The following is a 13,985-nucleotide window of genomic DNA, read 5'->3' as shown; positions in this document are numbered from 1 at the left end:
ATGCCCTCCTCCAGCGGATCTTCCTGACCCAGGGATCAAACCTGCGTCTCCTGCATCTCCTGCAATGCAGGCGAATTCTTTACCACTGAGCCAATGGGAAAGCCTTCTTCATGTGACCGGGTGAGGCGCCTACTTACAGTTATCCCTTTTCTCCAACATTTTTCCTTCACCATTACCAAAGTAGAGTGACTATGACCCAGGATTGGCCAATCATAATATCCCACCTCTTTGGTAACAGTTTAGTATTGGTATTTAGTATTTGGTAACATGTTTAGTATTTTTATTTGGGGGCTCATTTTGAGAACAGCACAGTATTATGGTTTGGAGTATCGTGAATAACTATATTACTATCTTTTCTAAGCGAACTCTTTTTTTCTTTCCAGTAACCTATACAAATGTTGCTTTTTTATAAAGAAATTTTATTTTTATTTTGCCATGTTTTGTAAACACTGTTACAATCAGCGCATTTTAGAGACCCCTGATTTGGCAATTTTTTAATGGAAATCAGTGAGAGAATGTAAGCCACCTAGCAAAATTCCTAAAATGCTGTTTATTCTCCTAAGCAAGGGGGACTTGCGCTATCCTTTATGTGCTCAGAAGTGATTTCTCCAGAAATTAAAGTACGTTTGTATATAAGGCAACCCTGGAGCATGGCATTTTATAGAATGACAGAGAATCTTGGATAGCGGGTGGAAAATAAGTAGCATTAATTGTAGGCCTGTTATGAAACCCTCACTTTATCTATCTAGGAAACCCAAATGCTTGAGCTTCATCAGCCTACGGTTACAAATTTCAGCCATGTGTCCATTAATACTAAAACAAATACTCAATACTCATTCATTGCCAAGAAGTCACCTTTTCAATATGACCTGCTGAGAAGGACTATCTATTGAGGGGTCAGGAATAGATCTGTAGGACTCTGTGACTTTGGCCTCCTTACCTTGTGGTCTCTCTCAGGGACCTTGACCAGATAATCAAGGCAGGGGACACCTGTGTGCTCCCTGCCCTGCCTGCCACAGTTCTCTCCATGGGTATCCACAGTCTGGCATCAGAAAACGGGTGTTGCTCTGCTCTTAGCTACCTCTCTCACGTGTGGTGGTTCTTAGGAGTCAAATGCATTTAAATAAACAAACCCAGAAGAGGCAGATGTTGCACAGATAGATTATCTCACAGAATCAAAGTTAGGAGGCACAGCCTATGCTCGTCAGCCACAGAACAAAAGGAGTGTGGAGTACCGAGTCCAGGGACAGAAATCTCTCTATGTATCTTCTTGGGCTCCCGCTTCATTCCCCCCTCTCTGTACTCGCTTTCCTTTTTCATCCACAGTATGAAAAATGACCGTCCCAGCTCTCAGGGTTCCCTCCCCATTTTCTCTCAGACATTTTCCTTAATACATTTCTTACACATCGAATACCATCTTAGAGGGCCTGGAATAACACATCCAGCATCAATACATTCTAGATTATTCTGTCTTAACTACTGTGTGAAAGTCTGTCGCTGTGAACAATTTCTCTTCTGACCTGAGGTGAAGTTATGCCCACAGTTCCTCCTACAGTTCTCAGGGTTCCCTCATAAAAAACAACTGGGAAAAAATTACGCTGTTCTCCAAGAATGAGGAATAATTTGTAAACAAAAATTATACTCTATTTGCATTATCAAACACATAATTTCTTTATGGAAAACCACTATATTTGCATTCTGTTACTGTTTTCAATTTTTTCCCCAAGACCAATGGATGGCTAGTTTGTGTACATTTCCATAGTTTCAAGACAAAGTGGCAACTTTTCCAGAAAAAAAGGGCAGTGCATTCTCAATGTGTATCCAGATCTTCACTTCTTATCAGGAAGGAACTGCTTGTAAATCTTAAGTTACAGTTTTCATTCTGCTTTTCAAATTTCAAAATCCAGTCTCTATCAAGACAATCCATTGCATATGCATTGTCTCAGTTAATCCTAAAACAATTATGTCTTCATCTCCATTTTACAGAAGAGGAAATCATTTCAGAGAAATTAGGGGATTTACCTAAAATTTTTCCACTAAGTCTGAGAGACAGAAATTAAGCCCAGCTCCTTCTAGCTCACAATCTCATGTCTTTCCACCGCTTTCAGAGATGCCATTAAAAATCTTGTTTGCTGGGACTTCACAGGTGGTCTAGTGGCTAAGACTCTTGTGCTTCCAAAGCAGGGGGCCCAGGTTAGATCCTTGATACCTCACCTAAAAGTGTTGAATGCTGCAACTAAGACAGGGTTCAGCAAAATAAATACTTTTCAAAAAATCTTGTTTGCTAAAGCCTTTATTAATTATAATATATGGAGACTTAAGCAAATTTAATTGTATTTTTTTGTTGTTTAACAAAATGAGTGATCTGTGAACTGCATGGTCAAAATGGTTGAATATACATAAATATTTTTTTAAACTTCTGGCACACTGAGGGGAAATGTCTTTTTTCCTTCCTCTTACCCTTCATTGATGGAGGAGTCTGACAGGCTACAGTCCATGGGGCTGCAGAGTCAGACACGACTGAGCAATTTCACTTTCACTCCCCTTCATTGGGGCCAACTTATGCACTGGTATCCAGTAAGGGGTGGAGGTTGGCATGTCTGGGGTTAAGCAAATAAATAAATATAGATTTTTCACTGGGAAAGGAATTACAACTATGAAAACTGAGAAATCTAGACTATAACCTAGAATGTTGCATAGACATTGGAGATGCTGGTATCTCCTGCCTCTGATTAGACAGACAAATATAGCTGTATGTGAGTGGGTGTGTATGCGTGTGTGTGTTTTGTTTGTTTGCTGGCAAGTTCTAGAAGCAATGACATTCCAATAACAATAAGCATATTTAGATCTTGGTTTATTGATATCATTATCCACTAAAAAGAAACAGGGCTCTTAATTAAATGGCTGACTCCAGAACTGGAGCAGGGAAAACACAGGGTGTGTTAGTAACATTTTATGACACTAGAAAGTAAAGATATCCCCAAAGAATGATGGGAACGTGTCTACAAGTAATCAGTTTGAAGGGGCTCTCACTGGCAAAGTCTGGAACAATTGGAGTATTAAAGCAAAGGAATAATAACAGATTGTAGCCCTATGAGTGAAAGAGAAATCATGAGTCTCTACTGATGATTAAGAGCAAGCGTCTTTTAATTTCATGGCTGCAGTCACCAACTGCAGTGATTTTGGAGCCCAAAGAAATAAATTCTCTCACTGTTTTCATTGTTTCTTGGTCTATTTGCCATTGAGACATTAGGGGATGTTTAAATTGGGTCCATAGATTACATAATATTGTTGGATCAATGTTAATTTCATGATTTTGATTGTTGTACTGTATCCTTACACTCAAGATATACAAACTGAGATGTTAAAGCATAATATAGCACATTGTGTCTACAACTCCTTCTCAAATGGATCAGAAATAATAAGCAGAGAACCAGGGTGAAAGGTATATGGAAGCTCTGTGTACTATTTTGCAACTTTCCTTTTTTGGTAAATTTGGAATTATTTCCAAATTAAAAGTTTTTAAAGCGAAAAACTGGTAGTTTATTCCCTGACTAGCTCTAAGAACAATAAAGCCCACAAACACTTGTGGGATTAGGAGGCTTAGGGAAAACAAAACAGAAATATTCATTTCCGTTATTTACGGCTGCATAATAAACCACTCCAAAATTCAGTGGCTTCACTGTATGATCTGTCATTATTCTGTGGATTGATTGGTGCCAGCTGGGCAGTTCTGCTCCGTGAGGTGTCAGATGGGACTGCCATTATTTGGGGGATGCTTGAGGCTGGAACATCCAAGACAGCACAGCCACATGTCTGGTTCCTTGGTGATTATGGTTGGAAGGCTGGACATGGACTGCTGGGATGGTTGGGCCTCTTTTTCCGTTCAGTCTCAGGATCTCTCCCTTTCTACATGGCCTTTCTAAGTCACTTCTCTAAGTGACCTCTCCAGTGGGTAGTCAGATTTCTTGCACGGCAGTTCAACACTCTTCAAAAGTGCAAAAGCAAGAATTGCAAAGTATTCTGAAGGCTTATGTCTAGAACTAGTCATCACTTTCGCTGTACTGGTTAAAACAAAAACAAAACAAAGTGGGGAAATATTCAAATATACTATATAAGTATATGAGCTTTCATGTACTCATCACCTAGCTTCAAATTTTTGTATAACATCTAAATCAAATTTAAATTATTAGTAATTGGGACTTCCCTGGTAGTCTAGTGGTTAAGAATCTACCTGCCAATGCAGGGGACACAGGTTCCATCCTTGGTCCCACATGTTGTGGGGCAACTAAGCTGATGTGCCACAACTGCTGAAGCCTGATTGCCCTAGAACCTGTGCTCTGCAGCAAAAGAAGCCACCACAATGAGAAGCCAGTGCAAGACAACGAAGAGTAGCCCCCAGTTGACGCAACTAAAAAAAGCCCGAGGGTAGCAGCAAAGATCCAGAACAGCCAAAAGTAAATTTTTAAAAGAATTATTAGTAGTTTTAAAAAATGAATTACGGGGTCAATCCAGATTCTATGTGCGAGAGGACTACACAAAAGCATGAATAGCAGCAGGTATATCAGGGTCTGTCTTTGGGGCTTAGCTGCCACACCATCCCGGTTCATATACCAGACCTCTTGCCAAAAATGTGTTATTTTAAAATCATATTAAATAAGTATATAGTCTGTTGAAAGCCAAATGTGATCTTGTACTAGTAACCTCTTCTTCCTTCTACGTGACCAGTATGTAAGTTGTGGTTGCTTCTTGTGGTTTTTAAATTTTTGCTTTCTCTTCTCATTATAACCTTGACAATCCGAACAGCAAACTAATTACCTTAATTTATGAAGGTGTTCTTGATTACAATTTTATTAATTATTTAAGTTTCAAGGACAGGTTAAAATAATCAAATGGATTTTGATTATAATTCACTATCATGAATGAAGTTTTAGCAGCTTTAATGAAATATAATTTAGGGCTTCCCTGGTGGTTCAGATAAACAATCCGCCAGCCAATGCTGGAGATACAGGCTCAACCCCTGATCCAAGAAGATCCTACAGGCTGCAGAGTAACTAAGCCCTTGCACCTCAGCTACTGAGCCTGTGCTCTAGAGCCTGAGCGCCTGAATACTGAAACTTGAGCACCCTAGAACCTGTGCCCCACAACGAGAGAAGCCACCCCAGTGAGCAACTCATGCACCACAGCTAGAGAGAAGACCCGACTCACTGCAACTAGAGAAAAGCGCACGCAGCAACGAAGGCCCAGCACAGCCAGGAAAAAGGTAATAAATACACATTTGGAAAAAGCTACTTTCATCATTTAAAAACAGAAGTATAATTAAATATTATAAAATGTATATATTTATACGATTCAATGGTTTTTTAATATGTTTACAGAGTTGTGTAACCATCACCACAATCAATTTTGGAATATTTTCATGACTCCCCGAAAGAAACTTGCTACCTGTTTTTAGTCTCTCCCCATTCAACCATTCCCACCCACAGTTGTAGGCACCACTAATCTACTTTCCATTTCTACTGAGTTACCTGTTCTACACAGTTTATATAAATCAGATTATACAATATGTAGTCCTTTGTGACTTAGTTCTTTCAATTAGCATAATGTTTTCAAGTTTTACCCTGTAGCATGTTATCAGTATTTCATTCCTTCTTATTGCTGAATAATATTCCATTGTTTGAGTACATCACATTTTATTTATCAATCAGCATTTCGTGGGCATTTGAATTGTTACCACTTTGGAGCTGTTATAAATAATGCTGCTATGAACATTCATATTTTTGTGCTATGAATATTTTTGTGTGAATCTGGTTTTTCATTTTGGGGGTGTTGCTATCTGGGCCTGGGAATATTGTGATGTATTTTATAATACATTTAATTAACTTTACACAATTAATTATATATAGTTAATTATATTTAATTACATTTATATGTTTAATTAGTTTTATATATTATATGATATATCTGGATCTATATACTGGATCTATATACCTGGATTTGAATGAGAAAGCTAAAGGTTATTTTCCAGTTATTAAATTTCATCTTTCTAATATATGGTAAACTCCAAATAATAGTTAATTTGGAGGAAGAGGATTGGAGAAGTTAATAAGAACTTCACTCAATGTATAACGGAACTTAGCTTAGATACTGAAGTATATAATTGCCTGGTTTAAAATCATGATTCTATCACTTGGAAGATATGTGACCTTCAACAAGTTACTTAACCTCTCTTTAGTTTCTTTGTCTGAAAATGGAGGAAAATATGCCTCGTAGATGGTTGTGAGGACTAAAGTAGCTAACTCTAAACCTAGTGCTGGGCTCAGAGTAAATATGTGTTCATTGTTGGCTGCTGCTGCTAAGTCACTTCAGTCGTGTCCGACTCTGTGCGACCCCATAGATGGAAGCCCACCAGGCTCCCCCATCCCTGGGACTCTCCAGGCAAGAACACTGGAGTGGGTTGCCATTTCCTTCTCCAGTGCATGAAAGTGAAAAGTGAAAGGGAAGTCGCTCGGTCGTGTCCAACTCTTCACGACCCTATGGACTGCAGCCCACCAGGCTCCTCCATCCATGGGATTTTCCAGGCAAGTGTACTGGAGTGGGGTGCCATTGCCTTCTCTATCATTGTTGGCAATTATTATTAATAATGTGCAAGCTGCTGCAGTTTTACATTTCTAATATGACCATGCATTGCATTTGAAGTTTTAAAAGCAATTTAAAAATGTGTGAAGTCAATCTTAACTTTGTGTGTTTACTAATTTAAAAACAATCATGTTACCAAATCATGTTTCAAGCTGAAAAATAGAGATTTGATACTGCTTACTTGGTATCTGCATTTTAGATTCACTGAGGAAATGGAGACTAATGACATAAGGTCTGAACTGTGCTTTAGTTACCCTTTTCCATTTTACAAACCAAAGAGGGAGAATTTCTTGGGCAAAACAATAAAAATTCATAAAGATGGGGTGCCATTTTTACCAAAATTGATCCTGAAACACATACTATTAAATTTCCTAGTGTACAAAGAATTACTTTTATTATTCCATCAATCACTTGAATCTTTGAAACAAAGCAATTATAACTACTTTTGCTGACCCCTAAGGCTTTTTGTTTTAATGCAAAAGAACTCTGTTAATAATCTAGTATCTTGCCAAAGATCCTTTCTCATCTCCCTATAGCTGATTTGAGTGTTCCATTTTAATTCGTTGCCTGTGGAATTAGTAATCATATGATTTCTCTAGTGACTTCAATCTTAAATAATAGTATACCTCTAATAAGGCTTATTCTATTTATAGGGCTTACAGAGAAATTAGATTTTTAAGAAAAAACAGTAGCAATACTAGAAGCCATTTTCTGGCCTATTTCCTGCTGTCGTATACATGTTTCCAGCCAGAAGACTAGAAATACAGAATGCGGAACTTGTGAAGTCTTCATCCTGTTCCTCCCATCCATGCTTGGACTCATAAGAGGTCACTTACTAGGATCTCCAGACAGGACACCAGGTTCATTTTCTAGAGTTTAGGAGACCTGTAGCCTTTTAACCAACCAATCTGGTAGTACCTACAAGGTAACAAGTGCTATCTTTGTGTGTGTGTGTGTGTGTGTGTGTGTGTGTGTGTGTAACAGCTTTATTGAGTTACAGTTTATATGCTTTGGAGAAGGAAATGGCAACCCACTCCAGTATTCTTACCTGGAAAATCTCAGGGACAGAGGGCCTGGTGAGCTACAGTCCATGGGGTAACAAAGAAATGATACAACGTAGCAACTGAGCTGGAGACAGCAATGGCACCCCAACTCCAGTACTCTTGCCTGGAAAATCCCATGGACGGAGGAGCCTGGTGGCTACAGTCCATGGGGTCACTAAGAGTCAGACACGACTGAGTGACTTCACTTTCACTTTTCACTCTCATGCATTGGGGAAGGAAATGGCAATCCACTCCAGTGTTCTTGCCTGGAGAATCCCAGGGACGGGGGAGCCTGGTGGGCTGCCATCTATGGGGTCACACAGAGTCGGACACGACTGAATCGACTTAGCAGCAGCAGCAGCGACTGAGCACTTATATGCTATACAATTCACTCATTTAAAGAGTACAAGTCAGTGGTTTTTACTTTATTCACAGAGTTGTGCAACCACTACCACACCAATTTTAGAACATTCTCCTCACCCCACATAGAAACCCCATACCAATTAACAGTACTCCTGTTTTTGCCCCAGCTCTAAGGCAACCACTAATCTATTTTCTGTCTCTATGGATTTACCTGTTCTAGAAATTTCTTACAAATGGCATTATATGGTATGTGGTCTTCTGTGTCAGGCTTCTTCCACTTAGCATAATGTATCCATCCATCATATTGTAGTATATATCAGTACTTCATTCCCTTTTAAGTCTGAATGATATTCCATTGTACAGATAAACCACATTTTGTTTATCCATTCATCAGTTGATGGGTGTTTGGATTGTTTCTACTTAGCTATGGTGAATAACGCTGCTGTGAACATTCACATGCAAGTTTTTGTGTGAACATATGTTTTTATTTTTCTTGGGTATATACCTAGGAATGGAATTATTGGGTCATATGGCGTCTCTATGTTTAACCTTTTGAGAAACTGGCAGACTGTTTTACAAAGTGTACCATTTTACATCAAGACTGTTTTAAGAGCTACTTGGTCTGGGGCTAATATTTTTTCCATTTGGGTATGGAATTGAGAACAGGTCTTTGCTGTTCAGGTAAGAAACTTCTGTCAAAGATACTTACTCTAGAATGGTCTGGATTTACCAATCTAAATGATTATGTGTTTTTTAAAAGTTCTTAAAATAAGATGATTAGCATTCGTCTGTCTAGAAAAAAAAATAATGATTTTATTTATCAGATTTCCAGAATACTATAGACTCTCATGGAGCACTTGCTTCTTCTCACCTTAAGAGGTTGACTAGGCATCATGGCAAGTGGACAAGGCATAGTGGTATAAATTAAGGGCATTGCAAAATTAAATTTCCCCAGTGTCGCAAGGGAATTCTTCATCGCATTTACAATAACATCCCTGGTTATGGAAGTTCATATGGGCTAATACATTTTCACTGTAGTCACTCACACCTTAGCACAAATTATTTTAATAATCACATTTTCCTCCTAATCCCTAGTTAAGTACTAAGTCAAACTAAGGTGTTTCTGATCGTAGAGGAGGTACTAGAGAAAGGATGGAAAAGGAAGACAGTTGATCCCTGAACAACATGGTTTGAGATGCACAGGTCTTCTTATTCACAGATTATTTTCAATAGTAAAAACTACAGTACTATAGGATCTGTGATTGGTTGAATACAAGAATGGGACACTGAGGATACAGAGGAACCGCATACACAGAGAGCTAACTATACCCAGATTTTTGACTGTGTGGAGGGTCAGTGACCTTAACCTCTGAGTTGCTCAAGAGTCAACTGTAATTTTAAAACCTAAAAAGGGGAATTGGGAACATACTATACACATTATGTGTATTTATTTACTCCTCATAACAACTCTGTAAGATAAGCACCATTGTTTTTGCTTTTAAAGAAAAGTTGAGCAAATTTATAAGGTCGCAAAGATTCTGTGTGAGGAGCTAGGGTTTTAAACTCAGATCTATCTGATTCCAAAAAATCGGAGTATCCTCTTTCTATCCTGAATAAAAGGTAGACACAAGCAGGACTTGTGGGCTGGGAAAGAGGGAGTGAGGAGAGCAGGGTTGTACCCAAACCAGACTTTGCCTTCTCTACAAATCTTTTTTGTGTCCCTGCCACAACCACTTGCTGGCAACACCCCCGGCCCCCATTGGCTCAGCTGTGCAGTAGTGCTAATGAGTCCCTAAGTGCTTTCCGGCTTAGTGGAGCTACTGTACTTGACTAAGTTAAGACTCCAACAACTGCGGCTGCCTGGGCCACACACACTCCAGCAAAACTTCCTTATTTGGAAAAGTCTTCGATCCTCTTTGGGCAGAAAGAATACAATCTCACATTGAAGAAAAACAAAATGCTTTGACCTGAATCAGAAGGGGTACTTGAAAACACTAAAACACAGAGAAATGCAAAAAAAAAAAAAAAAAGTATATTTCTAAATGCTTTTTTCAGGTGGAAGCTGGGAGCAGCGTGAGGGTGAGAATACTTCTTCAGAGAGTTAAAAGAACATTCACAAATTCCTTTTTCTTTATTTCCAGAAGTTATTCCAGTTAGTAATGTTTTAAATCTCAGTTATATGAAATTTGGGCTTCTCTCATAGCTCAGACTGTAAAGAATCTGCCTGCAATGCAGGAGACCAAGGTTCAATCCCTGGGTCAGGAAGACTCCCTGGAGAAGGGAATGGCTGCCAACTCCAGTATTCTTGCCTGGAGAATCCCCTGGACAGAGAAGCCTGGTAGACCACAAGTCCATGGGGTTGCAAAGAGTTGGACACGACTGAGCAACTAACATGTGAAATTTAGCATACTTTTTAGTGGAGTTAAGAAAAAAATGCATTTTGAAATTGCTAATTTATGTCAGGAGGGACCTGAGTGCCAGGAGATTACTGCCACTATGAAGCAATGTTTTAGCATTGCTTTTTACACCCTGGGTAGAGGTTATATTTGAAAAGGCAGGACAGATATTTGTAGATATGGGCCAGTGAGATCAACCTGAGTATTGGCTCATGTCATCCCTGGAAAGACAAAACAAGGAGACTTAAGTCTCAACTCTGCCACTAACCTGCTGGGTGAAAATGAAAGTCGCTCAGTCATGTCCGACTCTTTGTGACCCCATGGACTGTAATTTTCCAGGCCAGAATACTGGAGTGGGTAGCCTTTCCCTTCTCCAGGGGATCTTCCCAATCCAGGGACTGAAACTTGGGCAACTTAATCAACCTCTCAGATTAAACCTCAGTTTGCTCTTCTCCAAAGAGGAGTTGGACTAAGTGACTTCCAGCAGCCTTTCTAGAATTGTCTTTCTAGTTTATGGCTTCCATGATTGAGAAAAGGGCTTGTCTAGGCTAAAATATGCTGTGAAAATCATGGTTTTCAGTGCTGTCTAGACCCACCCCTCATTTCCTAACTTCCTTCTTGGTACCCTTATCCCCTCAGCCCTTCCGAAGCTCAGGACCTTAGTTGCTTCCTGGCTTCTGGGAGGAACCTCCCAAAGGGCCCATTGGTATGCAAAGCACAATAAACTGGATGTTATCTTCAATGCTTATGAAATCTTATCTATCCCATGTTCCATTCCCCCAGAGTCTGCTTTCAACCACCTGGCCCTCAGCGATGATGGATTAAATCAAATAAAATAACCCACATGGATATTTGCTAACATGTAACCCCACTCACAAATATACCTTAAAAGTAATCAAAATATAATCTCTCCCCATAGAGGTCCTCATTTCTACATTATTTATTTACATAGGAGGGGAGTGTTGATGGAAGGGTCTTCCTGTACCCCTCAAATTTCATGAAGGTTGGATTGTGCCTTCTCTGATCAGTGACACTTGGGAAAGTTGTCTTATCTTGGCAGAAATATTGTAAACTTGAGATGGAGATTTTGTTTTTCTCTGCATTAATCTGCAGCTAATGCCAGTGAACATTATCCTTGTTTAATTACATTCACTAACCAACTGACACAACTTCCCCTGGGAAGAAGCTTATCCGACTCTGACTCATGCTTTACAGCATGTTGGATCTGAGGAAATGGATAATATACGCCCCGCTGGCTTTGGAATTTTAAACAGAAACCCACATGCCGCCAAGTCTCCGGCTTACTCCCAAATATGGGAGAATGTGTGCCCCAGCGTGGTTGCAGAAGGCATGCTCAGTGTGACAAAAGGCAAACTTAATGGTGTATGCTGAGCGCCAGGCCAGATGTGAAGGGACAGAGTCAGCATCCACTTGGCAGAAAATGAAAAGCCTTAGGGAAGGGGAGAGAAGCTACCATGGCTAAGGACTATCTCCTATCTAGAGTTATCTTGATGATATCACGGAAGTGGCTATCTCATTAAAAGTAAGATGAATCCTGAGCTTCAGGGACTAACGAGGAGAATCTTCAAGGAACTAACCTTTTAGGGCAATTTTCACAGACACAGCCTGTCAAACCAGGAGATAAAATCATACCGACTTTGTGCTGAGCTAGCCAGGTTACCCTGGACCCAGATATGGCAAGAAACCCTCTGCTGGCCAGTGTGTCTCAGGGTTCTACAAGAATCAGAGAAGTTGCCAAGGCAGAGCTAACTGCAGCAGTTTGTCTCATTATGTCTTTATGTCTGACCTGAGAGAGCAGAGGGCGGTGTCCCAGAACAGAAAGAGACGGCTCCTCAGCTAGAGGCCAAAGAAAAGGCTCACACTCCCTTCTCCACGTCTGAGCCCCACCCTCTTGCCCAGATCCCTAGTGCGTCTGCACATGCCCTCTTACTAACTCTCTTCCCCTAACAGCTATACAGCTATCCTTTACTTCTCTTAAAAAAAAAAATTTTTTTTACTGTTTTTATTTTAAAAATATGTTTGTTGAAAAAATTTTCAAATAATATAGAAATGTAACACCCAATGGCTCAGTGGGTAAAGAGTCGCCTGCAATGCAGGAGACACAGGCCACATGGGTTTGATTCCTGGGTGGGGAAGATTCCCTAGAGGAGGAAATGGCAACCCCCTCCAGTATTCTTGCATGGAGAATCCCATGGACAGAGGAGCCTGGCAGGTTACTGTCCATGGGATCGCAGAGTCAGACATGACTGAGCGACTAACATATACAGAGAAAATACTCCATAAATGGGAGCTGCTATTGTGATCATCTGTGTGTGTTAGTCGCATCATTTTGTTCAAACTTCGTAATATCCCTACGAAGTAGGTTTATTTTCATTCCCTCTTACAGGTAAGAAGATTCAAGTTCATACAGGGGAAGTAACTTGCACAAACTTACAATGCTAGTACACAGCAAGGCAGAGATTTGAACCCTAGTGTTTAGTGTTTGCTCTCTGAAGGTTGTGGGCTTAAAGGACTTCCTTGGTAGTTAAGCGGTAAAGAACCTGCCTGCAGTACAGGTGATGCAGGAGACCCAGGTTCAATCCTTGGGTCGGGAAGATCCCCGGAGGGCATGGCAACCCACTCCAGTATACTTACTGGGGAAAATCCCATGGACAGAGGAGCCTGGCAGGCTAAGGTCTATGAGGTCGCAAAGAGTCAGAGTAAGCATGCACTCATGCTGTCTTAAAAAGTATAAAGAAGAGATATATCATCCTCACACCAGGACTCAAAAGACAACCTCTGCTGTTGTACTTCGAGACTTCTCTTTATATACATGTTCTTAGTATTTAATCTGATTTAAAGAAAATAAAGTCTGATGCTGGTTAGGCTTCTAGGAAGAGGGAGAATGAGTCACCCACTGTAATTGATCCAGATTTCTCTTGCCCTTAAAAAGCCCTAGCTCAGGGAACTTTGGCTGAGTCCCAAGCCTTCTGCTGATGTCTGAGAAGCTCAGATGTCTTCCTGGGAGTGTCATGCCAAGCATACAGTAGGCACTCAATTAATTTTCTCCAGGTACTGTTAGGGATAAATTCTTCTGGGATCCTTGGCCTCTGCTACAGTGTAGGTATTTAGGAGCTGTGGGTTGCTTCCCTCTCCAGTTGGTGCTGGTGCTAGTGTGGGAGCTGAACAAAGAAAGAGCTGCCCCACTGAGCCTAGAAGGGCAGACATGTCACAAACTGTACAAGAAAATGACAGCTACCACGCTGGGCGACTAAAGCCCTTGCTGAACTTGTCATCCTGATCTGTCTCATGACTACTCATGAAGAAAAGAAGTTTTGGGGACAGACATTCACAGGTGAAGCTGAATGCGTGTTGTTGGACTAGAGGGAGCAGAGTGGGGCCTGGATTTAGTGGCATTTCTGAAATTTGTAGTCACTTTTATCATTTGGTCCAGCCTGGCTTCGGGGGGTGAAGAGTCACCTCCTAGTCAATGAAGGGACTGACTTCAGGGGGGAGCAGTGACATTTCCCTGTTTGGTCACAAG

The sequence above is a fragment of the Ovis canadensis genome, chromosome 25, assembly GCF_042477335.2.
Source record: "Ovis canadensis isolate MfBH-ARS-UI-01 breed Bighorn chromosome 25, ARS-UI_OviCan_v2, whole genome shotgun sequence".
Classification (NCBI taxonomy): Eukaryota; Metazoa; Chordata; class Mammalia; order Artiodactyla; family Bovidae; genus Ovis; species Ovis canadensis.
This window is presented reverse-complemented; position numbering follows the sequence as displayed.